The sequence below is a fragment of the Eretmochelys imbricata genome, chromosome 12, assembly GCF_965152235.1.
Source record: "Eretmochelys imbricata isolate rEreImb1 chromosome 12, rEreImb1.hap1, whole genome shotgun sequence".
Taxonomy (NCBI): Eukaryota; Metazoa; Chordata; order Testudines; family Cheloniidae; genus Eretmochelys; species Eretmochelys imbricata.
Genome location: NC_135583.1, coordinates 7,837,042 through 7,852,406, shown reverse-complemented (window position 1 = coordinate 7,852,406; position 15,365 = coordinate 7,837,042). Strand labels below are relative to the sequence as shown.

The window sequence follows — 15,365 nt, the reverse complement described above, 5'->3', positions numbered from 1 at the left end:
GAAATGTGTGTCTTGTGCTGCCCAGCCCTCTCCTGGACAATACAGATTCATCTAACGTCTGTGTTTCTTTCATGGAAATAATATCTGCATTTTGTAACCCAAATGGCGTTTCCCAGACACTTCCATTTAAACACGCTGGATTAGATAAAACAATAAACCAAGTTTTTTAACTACAATTAAGTAAGTACAAGTAATGAGGCATAAAAGTCAGAAATGGTACAGGAAAGATAAAGATGAAATGCAACTAGTGCCTAACTTAAACTCTTAAATTCAAAGCAAAGTTTTTCTCACCACATGCTCTGAACAGTCTTCCCAAACTTCTTAGCTCAGGACCCCTTCTTCCGTTTAATGGCTGCTTCCTTTGTCCCTTCTCGTGCAATGAATTGATGGGCAGACAGAGAGAAGGGAGTTCCTGGGGGTGTCCCCCTTTTTATAGTGTCGTCATTTCCCCCCTGGGAAAACATTTCCAGCTGAGATTCAGGAGACAGAGAGTCTCCTGCTGCTCTTCCTCATTTGTAGGCCTTCTTTTGTTTCCCTTCCTGCTTGATGACCTTGTTTGCTGCTTACATGCAAATTAAGCAGAGCCCACCATGGGTGGCTTGTATCATAGGCTGGGGGAGGCTGTGCCTTCCCAAATAGCCAGGTGCGGCCCCGCCCATGCTCCTCCCCCAGGCCCTCCTCCACGGTTCCCCCTGTGTAGTGGCCAAGGCTCGGGCTGGGGCTGTGCAGCCCACCCTCCCGGCACTCTGGGGGGTGGGGCTAGCCTGGGGCAGGGGCTGGTGGGCGCGATGCGTGGCCTCTGGGCTCTGGCGGGGGGGCTGGGGCCTCGGGCGGAAGGGGCAAGGTTGGGGGCTAGCCTCCCCCAGATGGCGGTTCACGCGCTGTCCATGGAGCCCACGTTCCTTTGATTGAGCCAGACGTGTTTGCCAAGCTCAGTTTGGAGCGTGTGTTAAGAGCACTTGACAGTGGAATCCTATTGCCTCTCATGCTGTGTTGCTACACATATTTTATCAGGACAAAGTAGACCAGCTGAATGATGACTTTTCAGCTGATACCTTACAAGGCATACTCTGTACAAAGATTATTACAACCGGATCGGGTGTGGACACGGGTACAGTCTATCATAGCCCCCTCCTCCACGGGAGTCACATAGGGGGGCTGCCCCTCACCCATCCAGCCAGAAAGTGACTCACTGAGGGGAGTGGGCAGCTCACGTCCATGGTGGTGGCAGGACCTGGCTGGCTCCATCCCCACAGTGTGGCGTGAGTGGACCAGGCCTTCTCGCCCTCTCCCCCTGAGCCTCTCACTTACACAGGCTCTAGGGCTTTAAAATACGTTGGGCTGTGGCCAGCTGTGTGTTTGGGCCAGGGCAGGGCAGCAGCCAGGAGTGTGCACAAGGAGTCCCCAGCAGCCATTGGGGGGGGGGGTGTGCACACACACGCGCCTCTCCACAATTTGAAAGCCGATGGTTTAGAAGAGAAATGTTCTTCCTTTGTTGTTAACGCTCTTTGACATCAGCAAAGTTTTCCAACCTAATTTATTTTGCACTAGTCACTTGTAGCTTGGATGATGCCACAAAATGAATCAGTTTCGCTTTTGGGGGTAGTTCCGTTCCCTGTCTGCTTTTCAGGCACTGGTACAATGGGGCTGTCAAGGTTCCTCCCCCACTCTGAACTCTAGGGTACAGATGTGGGGACCTGCATGAAAAACCTCCTAAGCTTATCTTCACCAGCTTAGGTCAAAACTTCCCCAAGGTACAAAATATTCCCCCCGTTGTCCTTGGACTGGCCGCTACCACCACCAAACTAATACTGGTTACTGGGGAAGAGCTGTTTGGATGCATCCTTCCCCCCAAAATACTTCCCAAAACCTTGCACCCCACTTCCTGGACAAGGTTTGGTAAAAAGCCTCACCAATTTTCCTAGGTGACTACAGACCCAGACCCTTGGATCTTAAGAACAATGAACAATCCTCCCAACACTTGCACCCCCCCTTTCCTGGGGAATGTTGGATAAAAAGCCTCACCAATTTGCATAGGTGACCACAGACCCAAACCCTTGGATCTGAGAACAATGAAAAAGCATTCAGTTTTCTTACAAGAAGACTTTTAATAAAAATAGAAGTAAATAGAAATAAAGAAATCCCCCCTGTAAAATCAGGATGGTAGATATCTTACAGGGTAATTAGATTCAAAAACATAGAGAACCCCTCTAGGCAAAACCTTAAGTTACAAAAAAGATACACAGACAGAAATAGTTATTCTATTCAGCACAATTCTTTTCTCAGCCATTTAAAGAAATCATAATCTAACACATACCTAGCTAGATTACTTACTAAAAGTTCTAAGACTCCATTCCTGGTCTATCCCCTGCAGAAACCAGCATATAGACAGACACAGACCCTTTGTTTCTCTCCCTCCTCCCAGCTTTTGAAAGTATCTTGTGTCCTCATTGGTCATTTTGGTCAGGTGCCAGCGAGGTTACCTTTAGCTTCTTAACCCTTTACAGGTGAGAGGAGCTTTCCCCTGGCCAGGAGGGATTTCAAAGGGGTTTACCCTTCCCTTTATATTTATGACAGGGGCGTCTGTGTTGCCAGCATTTCAGAGAAATGTGTAGAACCAAAGGAAAAATCCCCCAGCTTCCACCAGTATTCAGGCAGCGGTGGTGGTTAAATCCTACACTCATTTCTATAGCTGTTAGGTTCTGTAGATCAGGGGTGGCCAAACTTACTGACCCTCCGAGCCACATACAATAATCTTCAGAAGTTTGAGAGCCGCAGGACACTCACAGGGTTCCCCGAGCCGCTTCCCTCCTTGCAGGGCAGAAGCCCCTAACCCCATCAGCCTGCTGCAGGGCAGAAGCCCCAAGCTCCCTCCCCCACTCTGGTAGGTGGAGAATGGAGGGAGAGTATGGGGGAGGGTGGGCTCCGTGAGCTGCACTTTAACTGTAAAAGAGCCTCATGCGAGCCGCGGTTGGCCTGCTATAGATGCTTGTTTTTGGCAAGTCTGAATTTGGGACCTACTTTGACCTGATGGTGTCCCCTTAACTAGTCATGCAAAATACTCTTTGGAAACTCTGGACGTCTTGGGAAGTTCCAGAACTTGTGCTTTCCTCTTTGGGGGGGGGAGGGGGGCGATGGGGGTAAAACGAGCCTTGCAATGCCTGACATCAGTATCCTGAGAGAGGAAATGAGTGCAATAGGATCTGTTCCAAAGCACGCCATGGATGGAAATAGGAGTCACCTCGCTCCAGAGTCCAGTGCACATTCACAATGCACCTTAGAAGGGATTCTGTTACTTCCCACCCCTGCCACCTGACCTGATGTACAGTCTCAACCCCAGTGGGTCTATTCTAAAGGTCCCTGTGAGGCCCAAGTGGATAGGATATAAAATGTTTTGGTGATGCAAAATTGAGACAGGAGGGGTTAGAGGAGCGGCTCAGGGATGATGTTATAAGGCTGAAAGATTTGATGGTGCTTCGTATAAAAGTTGAGTGGTAGTGTGCAAACTGATGTGAGATGACAGTGGTAGATGGTTCAAATAGTTTGGAAACTCAGCTTGTTAATAATTAGACTCCTCGCTGCCAGGGGTGATTTAGACGTGATTTGAGTCCGTGACTGCTCCTGCTCTTTTCAGTGCGCTCATCCCCTTTGAAAGTGAGACATTTGGATTCAGGAAGGGAATTGCTTCCTATTATTCTTGTTCAGCATAATTAAAGGGTGGCTCTGGGAAGGAAGTTTCTTCATCTGTCTGCTCCTTGCACTTTGTTATCTGGCACCTCATTGTCACTCCAGAGCTTGCATGGAATGTGGCGTGTGTTGTTTTTAAGAGACCTTAGAAATAGAAAGTCTCATGTTTGGTAAGGGCGGAAAAATGGCCCTACTGATAAACTGTAGATGATTGAAACTGAGGAGGAAATGAAAACCCTAAGTGGAACTTTCCTCCTATTGTTGCAGTTTGTTTACCTATTTCACTTTCTAACCTATTGTTACACTCAGTTTCACTTTCTCTTTCTGCTCAGATTCACTTCCTGGTTCCCATGCAGGTTGTGGGCTCTGCGGTATTTGCAAATCAAACACTGGGGGGGGGGGGGGGTGCAGCGGGGGGGGGGGGGCAGTATTAAATCCACAAATTTACTTGCATCCCTTGAATTTTTTTTCCCCAAAAACATCAGGGAAATGTTCCTAGGAATATTACTTTGTAAAGTTAATTTTTGCAGAACAACATTTGGGCCAGAAATACTCAGTGCTGCCCCCTGAAGGCTGTGGTGGAAGCTGATTCAGCATGTGGCATGGTTGTGTTACAGTCATGCAGTAACATGGAGCTCTTGGTCAAGCTGGTGTGCAATCGTGAGCTAGTTAATTCTCCCAGCACCAGTGAGGTCAGTCAACACTGTCGCCTTTTTAACGGGTGGAGAAGCAGAGGCCTATGGACATTGCTTGAGCTGTGCAGCAAGTCACTGTGGCTGAGTTGGGATACAAACTTGGGATCATTTTGTTTGTAATCCCATGCGCCGTCCACTAGATCCGTTGCCTTCTAAGGCTATTGTTACCGCGGATGAAGATAGTAATGCATACCATGCACGGGATCCAGTTTTGTCCTTTAGGGTGACCGTCTGTCCCTTATTTTAATATGTCGTGAAATGTATTAAAAGTGATCATAAGTACCATTTTAAGCAGTACAATTAAGCTGATGATAATTGCACTGTATCCTTGAGGGCAGTAGAAATGTACAGGTGAGAGAAAAATGCCTGATATGCTAAAGGAAATGGGATCTCCCCAAAATGTCCCTTAAAATGAGACATTGCTCCTTATTTTCCTTGTGGTTTTCCCCCTAATTTCCATCCAGCAAAGATGGTCACTCAGGGGTCCCCCTGAACCCATTTTCACTCTCTGGAAGGGATGAAAGGCAGAGCATGGCTTTCTCTCTCACCTTGTCAGTTTCACAGCATTCCAGGTCCTCTGGGGATATGGAGGGCGCAGGGCAAGATTTTCCCGTTAGCTGTTGGAATGGCTGTATTCCTTAGAAAGGCAGCTTTGTTAGGTTCTTCCATTTACTACTTCATTAGCTCCTCCCCACACACACACACAGCCTTTGTTCCTAATCAGAGGAGTCACTCAGTGCTCTGTGAAGGGTGACCATGCTCATTCAGAGATCTCCTCTGGACAGACTGGCTCCCTTCCTTCAGAAGTGACATGGTTAATAGAAATGCTCCTGGAGTGATGTACATTTCAGTGCACGTACTATCAGCACATCAGACTTTCCCAGCACATGGAAAGAGCATTGGGGGTCCATTTCTTTGCAAACCACTGAAGCTCAGTGTTTATATACAAGTTCCACCCGAAAATATAAGTAAGCAAAACCCTTTCCCTTTGCCTTCCATTCTGTGACCATTCGGTGTCATAGTCAAGCTGTTAGGGAATGGGTCATTTGCTAAGAGGGCCCAGGACCGGAACGTCTTACCTGATATGCCACCATCCTCACACACTTTGGGGGTTCAGATAAAATGGGACCTGGATCCAAATCCGTCCTGGATCTGGTTTTATAAAATCCATGATGGGGATTTTTGCAAACCCAAGCCCACTTTTGGCTGTCGCTGATCAGTTCCTTGGGTGTAGTAATATGTGTATGCTCCCAATAGCAAGGCTGAGAGGGGAAGTCAGCACATGGTTAGCTTATTCTACCAGCCAGATTTAAAGAGGAGGCCTATTCATGAGGTAGCACCAGCCACCACCAACTGTTATTGACCTCATGATGCTTCTACCGATAGCGTGCACTGATACTGCCAAGTGGGGAACTGTCCGATCAGCTGCTGAACATTATCCTTGGACTAAAATGTCAATACACTTCTCTTGCTGGTGGCAATTATGCAAATGAAGACGCAACCAGATCTGGTGAGAAAGAGGTGAGAGGGAATGCCCCACTGTAAGAAGTTTGAAATCCCACTGCGTTAACACCATTACCAAAGCAATGCTTGGAGATGATAGCAAATGCAAACAATAGATCTAACATTGTTAATCTAATCTAATAAATCTAACACCAGGGCCTGATGAAATGCATCCTAGAATACTCAAGGAGCTGACTGAGGAGCTATATGAACCATTAGCGATTATCTTTGAAAAGTCATGGAAGACCCGAGAGATTCCAGAGGATGGGAAGAGAGCAAATATAGTGCCCATCTATAAAAAGGGAAATAAGGTCAACCCAGGGAATTACAGACCAGTCATCTACAGTATTGGCCAAAGCTTTGCCCAGATCTCTGCTACTGAGGAATGGACCCCAAACACACTCAGCCTCAGACATTCCTAAAATCCCCTACCCGGTTTGTGGGAATTTCCCGAAGATTTTTGTCGGCGGGAATCTCTCACAGTCCTCCTGGGTGTCCCCATGTGAGCAATTCAAACACGCTTCTCAGCTGGTGTACATATCCAATTATTTTACCTGAACTATGTCAATTCATGAGAGATGAGGGTCTGGCTGCAGTTTTCAAGGAACAATGCTTAACAAGGAACAACGCCTTCTAAATATTACTGGGGAGACAGAGTTTGAAAGCATGAGTGCAACTGGGACTTTCCTCTCATAAAAGCGGGGGGATAACCAGACTCAGTGACTTTCCATGGCCACCCCCTTATTTCCGCAGAGCATGGAACCCATTCTCATGTCCACACCCTGTCTTCCTTCCTTTCTGAGCATTCAAAGGTAGCCTGCCAACTAAGCTGCACACATCCCCCCAGTGCTACTAATGGGAGCCGAATGCCCCTTGTGACGCTGGCAGACCAGGTGCCAGTTCGTGCCAAGGTCCTCATGACTTAATGGAACATTGACCAACGCTCAGCTGGAACCAGTCCAGTTCCCCTGTGTGCTAGTATCTTTAAAATGGGTATTAGAGTTAGAAGAACGTATTTAGGGTTTAGACTCTGTTGAAGGGATTTGAGCATTTGTACTGTGAGCCCCTGTGACCATGTAAATCACCAGACAGGAGAGAGACACTGACTAGTGTGAAGTGCTGGTCTCCAGCCGAAGGTGTTAGGTCCTGCCCCACAGGAAATGCCTTTCAACACCAGACGGGCTATTTGTGGGACATAAAAGAGGACAAAAGACCGTTGTTCTGCTGTTCCCCCCTCTCCGTCATGAAGATGAGTCGTGCAAGTGGATTCCTCCTGTCAGCTGAATTTGCAGCTCTGGGGATGGGGTGGGGATTAAAAAACCCCTAACAAGAAGAAACTGTCTCTCTATGGTGCTTGGACTCGGGGGGAGGGGAGGGCAGACAAGGTTTTCTAAGCAGAAGCAAGAGTCCTCAGCTATTTAGCCTGGGGTAGCCCTAAAGGACATACAGAACTTGCTTATTAAAGTTTCTATTACCTTTTGAAACTGAAGATCAGAACTCATTTGTGTGTGTATGTTTACTTCCTTCAGCTCTCTTGTTTCCTTTACATAGTATTTAATAAATCTGTACATAGTTTACTGTAGGTTTGGCTACAAGCATTCTCTGTGGTGTGACATTTGATGTGCAATTGACCTGGCGTAGGTGGCTGGTCCTTTGGGACTGGGAGTAAGCTGAATATTGCTGTGATTCTTGGTTTAACCAACCATCTGTCACAAAGGCAGGCTCACTGGGTGGAGAGACAGATTGGAGCACCCAAGGAGACTGACTGTGACTCCATGTTACGGCTGTTATAGTGCCGGAAGAACTTACACTTGCTAATTGGTGGGTGAAATCTAAGCATAGATCTCACAGCCATTTGGGGTAGGTGCCCTGCTTCCTAACAGTGTGCTCTGAGGTTGCTTCTCATGCTCGAGTCACGGCAAACAGCTTGACAGCCTCGCAGCTAGCCTCGGGGGAATTCAGCGTGGGCCCAAACCAAAACTGAAATGAGGACTGACCCCCTCAAACTCAATACTCAGATCCAAACATCCCTCAACTCCAGAGAGGCTCAGTCCTAGATCTGATTATCGTAGCTTGCTTCTATATGTATCTATAATGGTCCGAACCAAATCCCTTGTTCTGAACACTCCTGAATACATAGGAGAAGGTTGAATCTGCCCTGGGCTCATCTCTAGAATAGAGTACCAGCCCCAACCCATTCTGGGCACTAAGGGGAAACCCATCAGCTAGAAAAATGTCATTGATCTCACATGTTAGGCACATATCTGGTGGATGGAGATGCTGGAAGCCCTTTTTCTGTATCACGTAGTGTTTAAACATCAGGCATCCAATCTGAAAAAAATCATAACAATTACAAAAATGACCATAACTCCTAAACACATAATTTAATTTGGACCAAAACTGGCAAAAAGCTTCTAAATACTATTGATAATGCAACTATGTACTCAAAAGAGTAGTGTTTGGGGAAATATTTAGCCCCAGGTGATATATTTTATGCATTTTCGTTTACCTTTTTGTCTTCGGTTAAAGCAAAAGTCTGCAGTCACACGACAGTATGAACTTGTTTGTACTATGTAATCCATCCAGATATTGGTCATTATCTGTAGAAAGGACTGATATGAGAAAAGTTTTTCCGTCTGCTCTTTGACATTTTATTAATATTGGCTACTCTCCAGTGATTCCCTCACTGACAACTGATGTTAATACTGTGTAGACCAGGGTGAAATATTTTCAGGATATGTTCCACTTTCTGGGCCAAGACTGGTCCGATGTTGTGTATGATGAAGCAATTTACTGCAAAGCACAGTTGATGAAATGGAGGAATCAAAATGAATTTAACAATGACCACCTTGAGATGGGAGGCATGTATTGTGCAGCAAATGCCATGGGTGATAGAGGCAGTGTGATGCAGGAAAGTGGGTTGGAAGACATCTGTGTGGAAGCCAACATCTGTGGTGCTTCTGTCATCAGCCATGCTCTAAGAGGAAAAGCATGTATCTGTGGTGTTAGAATCCACAAACTGATGAATGAAGCAATGAATCACTTGAAGTGGATGGCACTTGGCAATTCCATGAACAAGGATGTTCTCCCAGATGTGACGAGAAGCATCTTGGAGAAAGCTTGACCATGCATTGAAGCATGTGAAGATGCGGAAAAGGCAAACAGAGAAAACAGACTGGAAGCACTGGAAGCACAGAATGCACTGAACGGCACCCAGTCACGCCACCAGCTCCTGGATGCCTTCGTTACCCAAGGAAAAACCTGTTCAGATACATTTCTATTCTGGGAAAACTCTGTCACTGATTTCTCCCAACTCCTGGTGGATGAAATAGCAAAAAGAGATAAGTCCATGGAGCTTGAGACATTTGCAGAGATGACTCCACTTGACTTCCAGTGTGGTCATGTGAATTATGCTGGATGGAGTAAATGTAGATGTGTAAATGTAGCAGAAGCCAGACCTCTGGAGGAGGAGAAGCCAGCTATATATCATGCCCTAGCTCAGGGATCAGCAACCTGCGGCACGCATACCAAAGGCAGCAAGTGAGCTGATTTTTACTGACACCCTGCTGCCAGCTGGGGTCCCGGCCGCCAGCCCCACTCAGCCCACCGCTGGTCTAGGGTTCTGTCCGCCAGCCCCACTCAGCCCGCTGATGGTCTGGAGTTCCGGCCACTGGCCCCTTGCCAGCCAGGGTCCTGGCCATTGGCCCTGCTCAGCCTGCTGCCAGCCTGGGATACCAGCCGCCGGCCCCGCTCACCTCACTGCTGGTCTGGGGTTCCAGCCGCTCAGCCCCCTGCCAGCTGGGGTCCTGGCCACCAGCCCGCTCAGCCCACTGCCAGTCTGGGGTTCCGTCAGGGAGCCCCTGTAAATGTAAAATTTATTACTGGCATGCGAAACCTTAAATTAATGAAGACTTGGTACACCACTTCTCCAAGGTTGCCGACCCCTGCCTTGGCTGATAGTCAGGGAGCAGTCCACCAGACTGCCAGACCTTTGCTGGTGTATGGATAACAAAACAGATGTGTGGCCGTCAGCCACAAAGCTCCGCAAAGCAGCTACCACAAAGTGCATGGCTCCAGATGAAACTGGAATTATAAAAATGGTGACTGAAGGAATGACGAATCCTTTTAGCACGGCAACTGGAACAAGGCCAGAGAACAGCCAGCTGTTTATGAACATTGCAGTGTCTACTGGGGCCTCACCTGAAACTGAGGCAACTTTGTGCATGATAAGAAAGAATGGAACACAAGAAATCAAGCACTTTGGAACCGGCAGGCTGCAAAGGGGTGAGATAGACCGCTTTGATCCCATGAAAGGCATAATGTCAAATCCATAGGCACCATCTCCGTGGGTGCTCCAGGGCTGGGGTTCGTGAAATGTTACAGGAGGTTCTCGGGGGGAAAAAATTCTCTAATGATGGACAGAGCTGTCCCTCGGGACCCCAGGCAGCACGGGCCAGCAGCCCGGAGCCTCTGGACTTCCAAGAGCTAAGCAGATCAAAGCAAGCATATCTATCACACTGGGGAGATTTAAACTTCAAGACTCCGTATAAGAAATGGAAAGGGAGGTGGATATTTTTTGCTGTTTTTAAAATTAAATAGGCAGCTAGTGTTGTTTTCAAAATTATTATGAAGAACAAGTTTAAGCTTTGTTGTAACATGCATTGTTTGCTTGGACTGCTCAAGACCTGAATGCTTGTGCAGGAGGATCTTTTTGAGTTGGCTTCTTAAATGCCTTCATGCTGTTTCACATCTGATATTCCTTGAGGAAACATAGGAGCCTTGTCTTATAACAGGCTTATTCAAAGTGATACAAGCTACGAAAGTGAGATCTTGGAAGAGTGTTGCCAGTTTCATAATGTAATAAAAATACTGTAATGATAAATAATAATAATAAATAGTGTGTAATAAGCATGTCATAAAAACAAATTTTATATTTCCAAGATCACTGCTTTTATTTTATGTTCAGGTAAAGGAGAAAATCCTGGAAATATTCCTTCATTTTTAGGAGGGGGTTCGTGAGACTTGACATTTTAGTAAAAGGGGTTCACAGGTTGTTAAAGTTTGGGAACCACTGAGTTAGGGTAACCCGCAAGCTAGAAAAATTTCATTGCATATCTGGATGGATGTAGCTGCTGGAATTGGTGCAGTTTTTTTCATATCATGTAATGTTTAAATGTTATCTGGCATCCAAGCTGGAAAAACAAATAAACTTCCCCAAAGGGCCATGACTCATAGAAACACAATTTAATGTTGACCAAAACTGGCAGAAAGCTTCTAAATACAGCTGATAATGCAACTATGTACTCAAAATAGCAGTGTTTTGTTAAGTTTGAGAAATACTGATTGGGTTTTGATTTGACTGGAGTGGAAACATGGGCCTGATTGTCTGGGGAAAAACGGTGTACTTAGTTTTGGTCAGTTGTTTATTTTGCGTTAAATAGTCTGTGTGTTGTTTTGTTTTCTTTGCATGTGAAAATGACTAATTTAAAAATATAATACTGTACAGTCTCTGATTTAAAGTAATTAGCTATTGATATTATTTAACTAGTAATTTTTGCCCAGAAGTTTGCATTTGCTTATTGGTATGTATGTATGTATGTATGAATTGGCTTAGCTTTTTTCCCTATTGATTTTCTGTGAATAAATGTTGCCCCAGTGACCTGCAAGAGACGGAGTTTAAAACCGATCTGTCTGTATATATTTTCATTGTCCTTTTGAGGATAACAGAGATAAAACACACGTTTAAGTGCGTATTGTTAAAAAAATAACTCCGTATGTGTGCTCACAAGATGGCTAGCGCAGCCCCCACCCTCAATTTTGTGTCTGCCCACTTCAGCCCCGACACCGGGAAGAAGCTGGAGCTGTCCCTGCCCTAAGGTGAGTGCCCATGCCACTCAACAATGGGCTGTTCTGTTAGGGACTGTTGCATTTTTAATTAAATATGGATCGGGGCCAAAGAAAACATGAATCGGTATTGTTTCCCGCACTGGTTCAGATGCTCACCCAGGTGGTGGGATACCCCAGTTCAAACCCCTCCTTTGTAAAGGGGTTTGAACAGGGGTCTCCCCGCGCCCAGGGAGGGTCAGAGGTGAGTGATCCCTCTCCAAATCCCCTCTCTGTCCCAAGAAGGCAACGGCCTCCGGCCTCCGGAGAGCAAGAGGGGATGTCCCATCTCGGAGGACAGCCACCTGGGAGAGAGGAAATCCCTGTTCAAACTGCTTCCTAACAGGCAGGGGGGAGATTTGAACAAGGCCCAAATAATATTTAATTCAGGTGGAACAGCTTCAGGAGGCACAGCTGAGGGATGCCCATGCCCAAGGAGTAGGGCACTCACCTGGGCATCGGGAGAGCCCTATTCAAATCCCTTCTCATCAGGGTGTGTGTGGGGGGTGAAGCACAGTGAGTGGGTACCCCAACCACTGGGTAAACATAACACAGGACAGAGGCCTCTGCCTCCTTCCCCCTCTCCCCTAGGCTGTTCTGCAGGCATTAGGCAGGTACCTGACAATTGCACAATAAACGATTTCGGGGTTCCTGGCTGTGGATCGCAATCCGAGACAGGCACCGAACTCCGTGAAAGGGGCAGGGCTTAGCACAACCCCTCTTGTTGGCATCTCCCAGTGGTTGGCACAGGCGGTTCCCTGCTGGCTCTCGTGGATCCCATTCTCTGGTGCCTCTCTCTCCCCGTGCCTTGACAAAGGAGCCTCAGTGCCTGATGCAGGCTTGGGGAACCCCCAGTGGGGTGTTTAGATGTCTTGAGGCAGCTGAAAGTTAGGGATGGCGCCGCTGAGTATTGTCATCCCTTTGTGGACCTGTGCCACGCTGCTGAGACAAGGGATGCCCGGTCCATATTACAGGCGAATAGCCCAGTGACTGTGAGGGAGCTGAGAATGGGCTTGCTTTGTGAACGTCACAGGTAGTGAGGTCAAGGTGGGGAATGCAGAACAGACCGCATTAATGCAGGCCACAGCCTCACACCCAAGCCCGGGGTGGGGAGTTGAGAACAAGCAGTCTCAGTGCATGCCCTAGACACAGAGCCTTGGGATTGGGCATTGCGGTGGGGTGTGAGAGGCATTCCGGAGCTCTCCTTCCCGCCCCCCACTCCTGCTGCTCGGGGGGAGCAGTGCTTTAAACTCCTCCACCCACTGCTCTGGTGCTCAGCTGCTGTCTTCAGCCATGTCTTTTCCCCCATGCCACTGCAAGCAGAAGTAGAGTCACACCCACCGAGAACATGAATGTTTGGCAGCATAAGACACTTGTCTGTTCCCAGCTCCATAGCCCCTCTGTGCACGGGACTGACTCTCTTCTTTTGGCCAACACCTGGTTTGAAATAGCATTGATCTACCCCACAGATAGAGCAGTGTCTTGGGCACCTTGATGCAGCAGCTGAGTCCAAAGTCCATGTGAGCACCCTGTTTACACTAAGGGCTTGCTTTGCATGAGCAACATGCAAGAACATGTGTGAATCTGCTTCCTTGTGATCTGCTGCCTTGCTATTGCAGAATGGCTGCCAAGCGCTACTTTGACTGATCGTGTGATGTCGTGAAACCCGCCAGCACAGTGCACTTCACAACCAAGGGACAATCTCTGTTCACACTTCACAATCCAGTCACTGAGGAGCATCTGTGCAATCATAGGACTGGAAGGGACCTCGAGAGGTCATCTAGTCCAGTCCTGTCATAAATATAAAGGGAAGGGTAAACACCTTTAAAATCCCTCCTGGCCAGAGGAAAAACACTTTCACCTGTAAAGGGTTAAAATACTTTCAAAAGCTTGGGGGAGGAAGAAACAAAGTCTCTCTCTCTGTCTGTGTGATGCTTTTGCTGGGAACAGAACAGGAATGGAGTCTTAGAACTTAGTAAGTAATCTAGCTAGAGATGCGTTAGATTCTGTTTTCTTTAAATGGCTGATAAAATAAGCTGTGCTGAATGGAATGTAGATTCCTGTTTTTGTGTCTTTTTGTAACTTAAGGTTTTGCCTAGAGGGATTCTCTATGTTTTGAATCTAATTACCCTGTAAGGTATTTACCATCCTGATTTTACAGAGGTGATTCTTTTACTTTTTCTTCTATTAAAATTCTTTTAAGAATCTGATTGTTTTTTCATTGTTCTTAAGATCCAAGGGTTTGGGTCTGTGTTCACCTATGCAAATTGGTGAGGATTTTTATCAAACCTTCCCCAGGAAAGGGGGTGTAGGGTTTGAGAGGATTTTTGGGGGAAAGACGTTTCCAAACAGGCTCTTTCCCGGTTGTATATCTGTTAGACGTTTCGTGGTGGCAGCGATAAAGTACAAGGCCAAAAGGTAAAATAGTTTGTATCTTGGGGAAGTTTTAACCTAAGCTGGTAAAAATAAGCTTAGGAGGTTTTCATGCAGGTCCCCACATCTGTACCCTAGAGTTCAGAGTGGGGAAGGAACCTTGACAAGTCCCCTGCACTCATGGCAGGACTAAGTATTCTCTAGATCATTGCTGACATGTGTTTGTTTAACCTGCTCTTAAAGACCTCCAGTGATGGAGAATCCACAACCTCCCTAGGCAATTTATTCCAGTGTTTAACCACCCTGACAGTTAGGAAGTTTTTTCTAATGTCCAACCTAAACCTCCCTTGCTGCAATTTAAGCCCATTGCTTCTTGTACTATCCTCAGAGGTTAAAAAATTTTTTCTCCCTCCTCCTCGTAACAACCTTTTATGTAATTGAAAACTGTTATCATGTCCCCCCTCAGTCTTCTCTTTTCCAGACTAAACAAACCCAATTTTTCACTCTTCCCTCATAGGTCATGTTTTCTGGACCTTTATTCATTTTTGTTGCTCTTTTCTGGACTCTCCAATTTGTCCACATCTTTCCTGAAATGTGGCACCCAGAACTGGACAGAGCACTTGCAGCCCCTCCCAGCTTGGTATCATCCGCAGTGTACTTTCTATACCATTACCGAAATCATTGATGAAGATATTGAACAGTACTGGACCCAGAACCGATCCCTGCGGGACCCCACTCGTTATGCCCTTCCAGCATGATTGTGAGCCACTGATAACTACTCCCTGGGAAAGGTTTTCCAACCAGTTCTGCATCCATCTTATTGTAGCTCCATCTAGATTGCATTTCCCTAGTTTGTTTATGAGAAGGTCATGCAAGACAGTATCAAAAGCCTTACTAAAGTCAAGATATACCACGTCTACCATTTCCCCCCTATCCACAAGGCTTGTTACCCTGTCAAAGAAAGCTATCCGGTTGGTTTGACACAATTTGTTCTTGACAAGTCCCTTTTTATAGATGGACACTATATTTGCTCTCTTCCCGTCCTCTGGAATCTCTCGCATCTTCCCTGCTCCACCCCTTCCCCCTAAACCCCCAGCCCCTTCCCAACCCTGCTCCGCCCCCACCCTGCCTCTTCCCGTCCCCACCCCACCTCTTCCTTCCCCCAATACTCCCCCTCGCCCCCAGTGCCTCCTGCACACTGCTGAACAGCTGATTGTGGTGGGC

General features: G+C 46.8%; 1 protein-coding gene across 7 annotated transcripts in view; it reads left to right on the top strand.

The window, feature by feature from the left end:
• LOC144272767 (C-C motif chemokine 17-like) overlaps positions 1-15,365 on the top strand; it is a 33,572-nt gene that overhangs the window by 7,050 nt on the left and 11,157 nt on the right. The window lies entirely within an intron of this gene.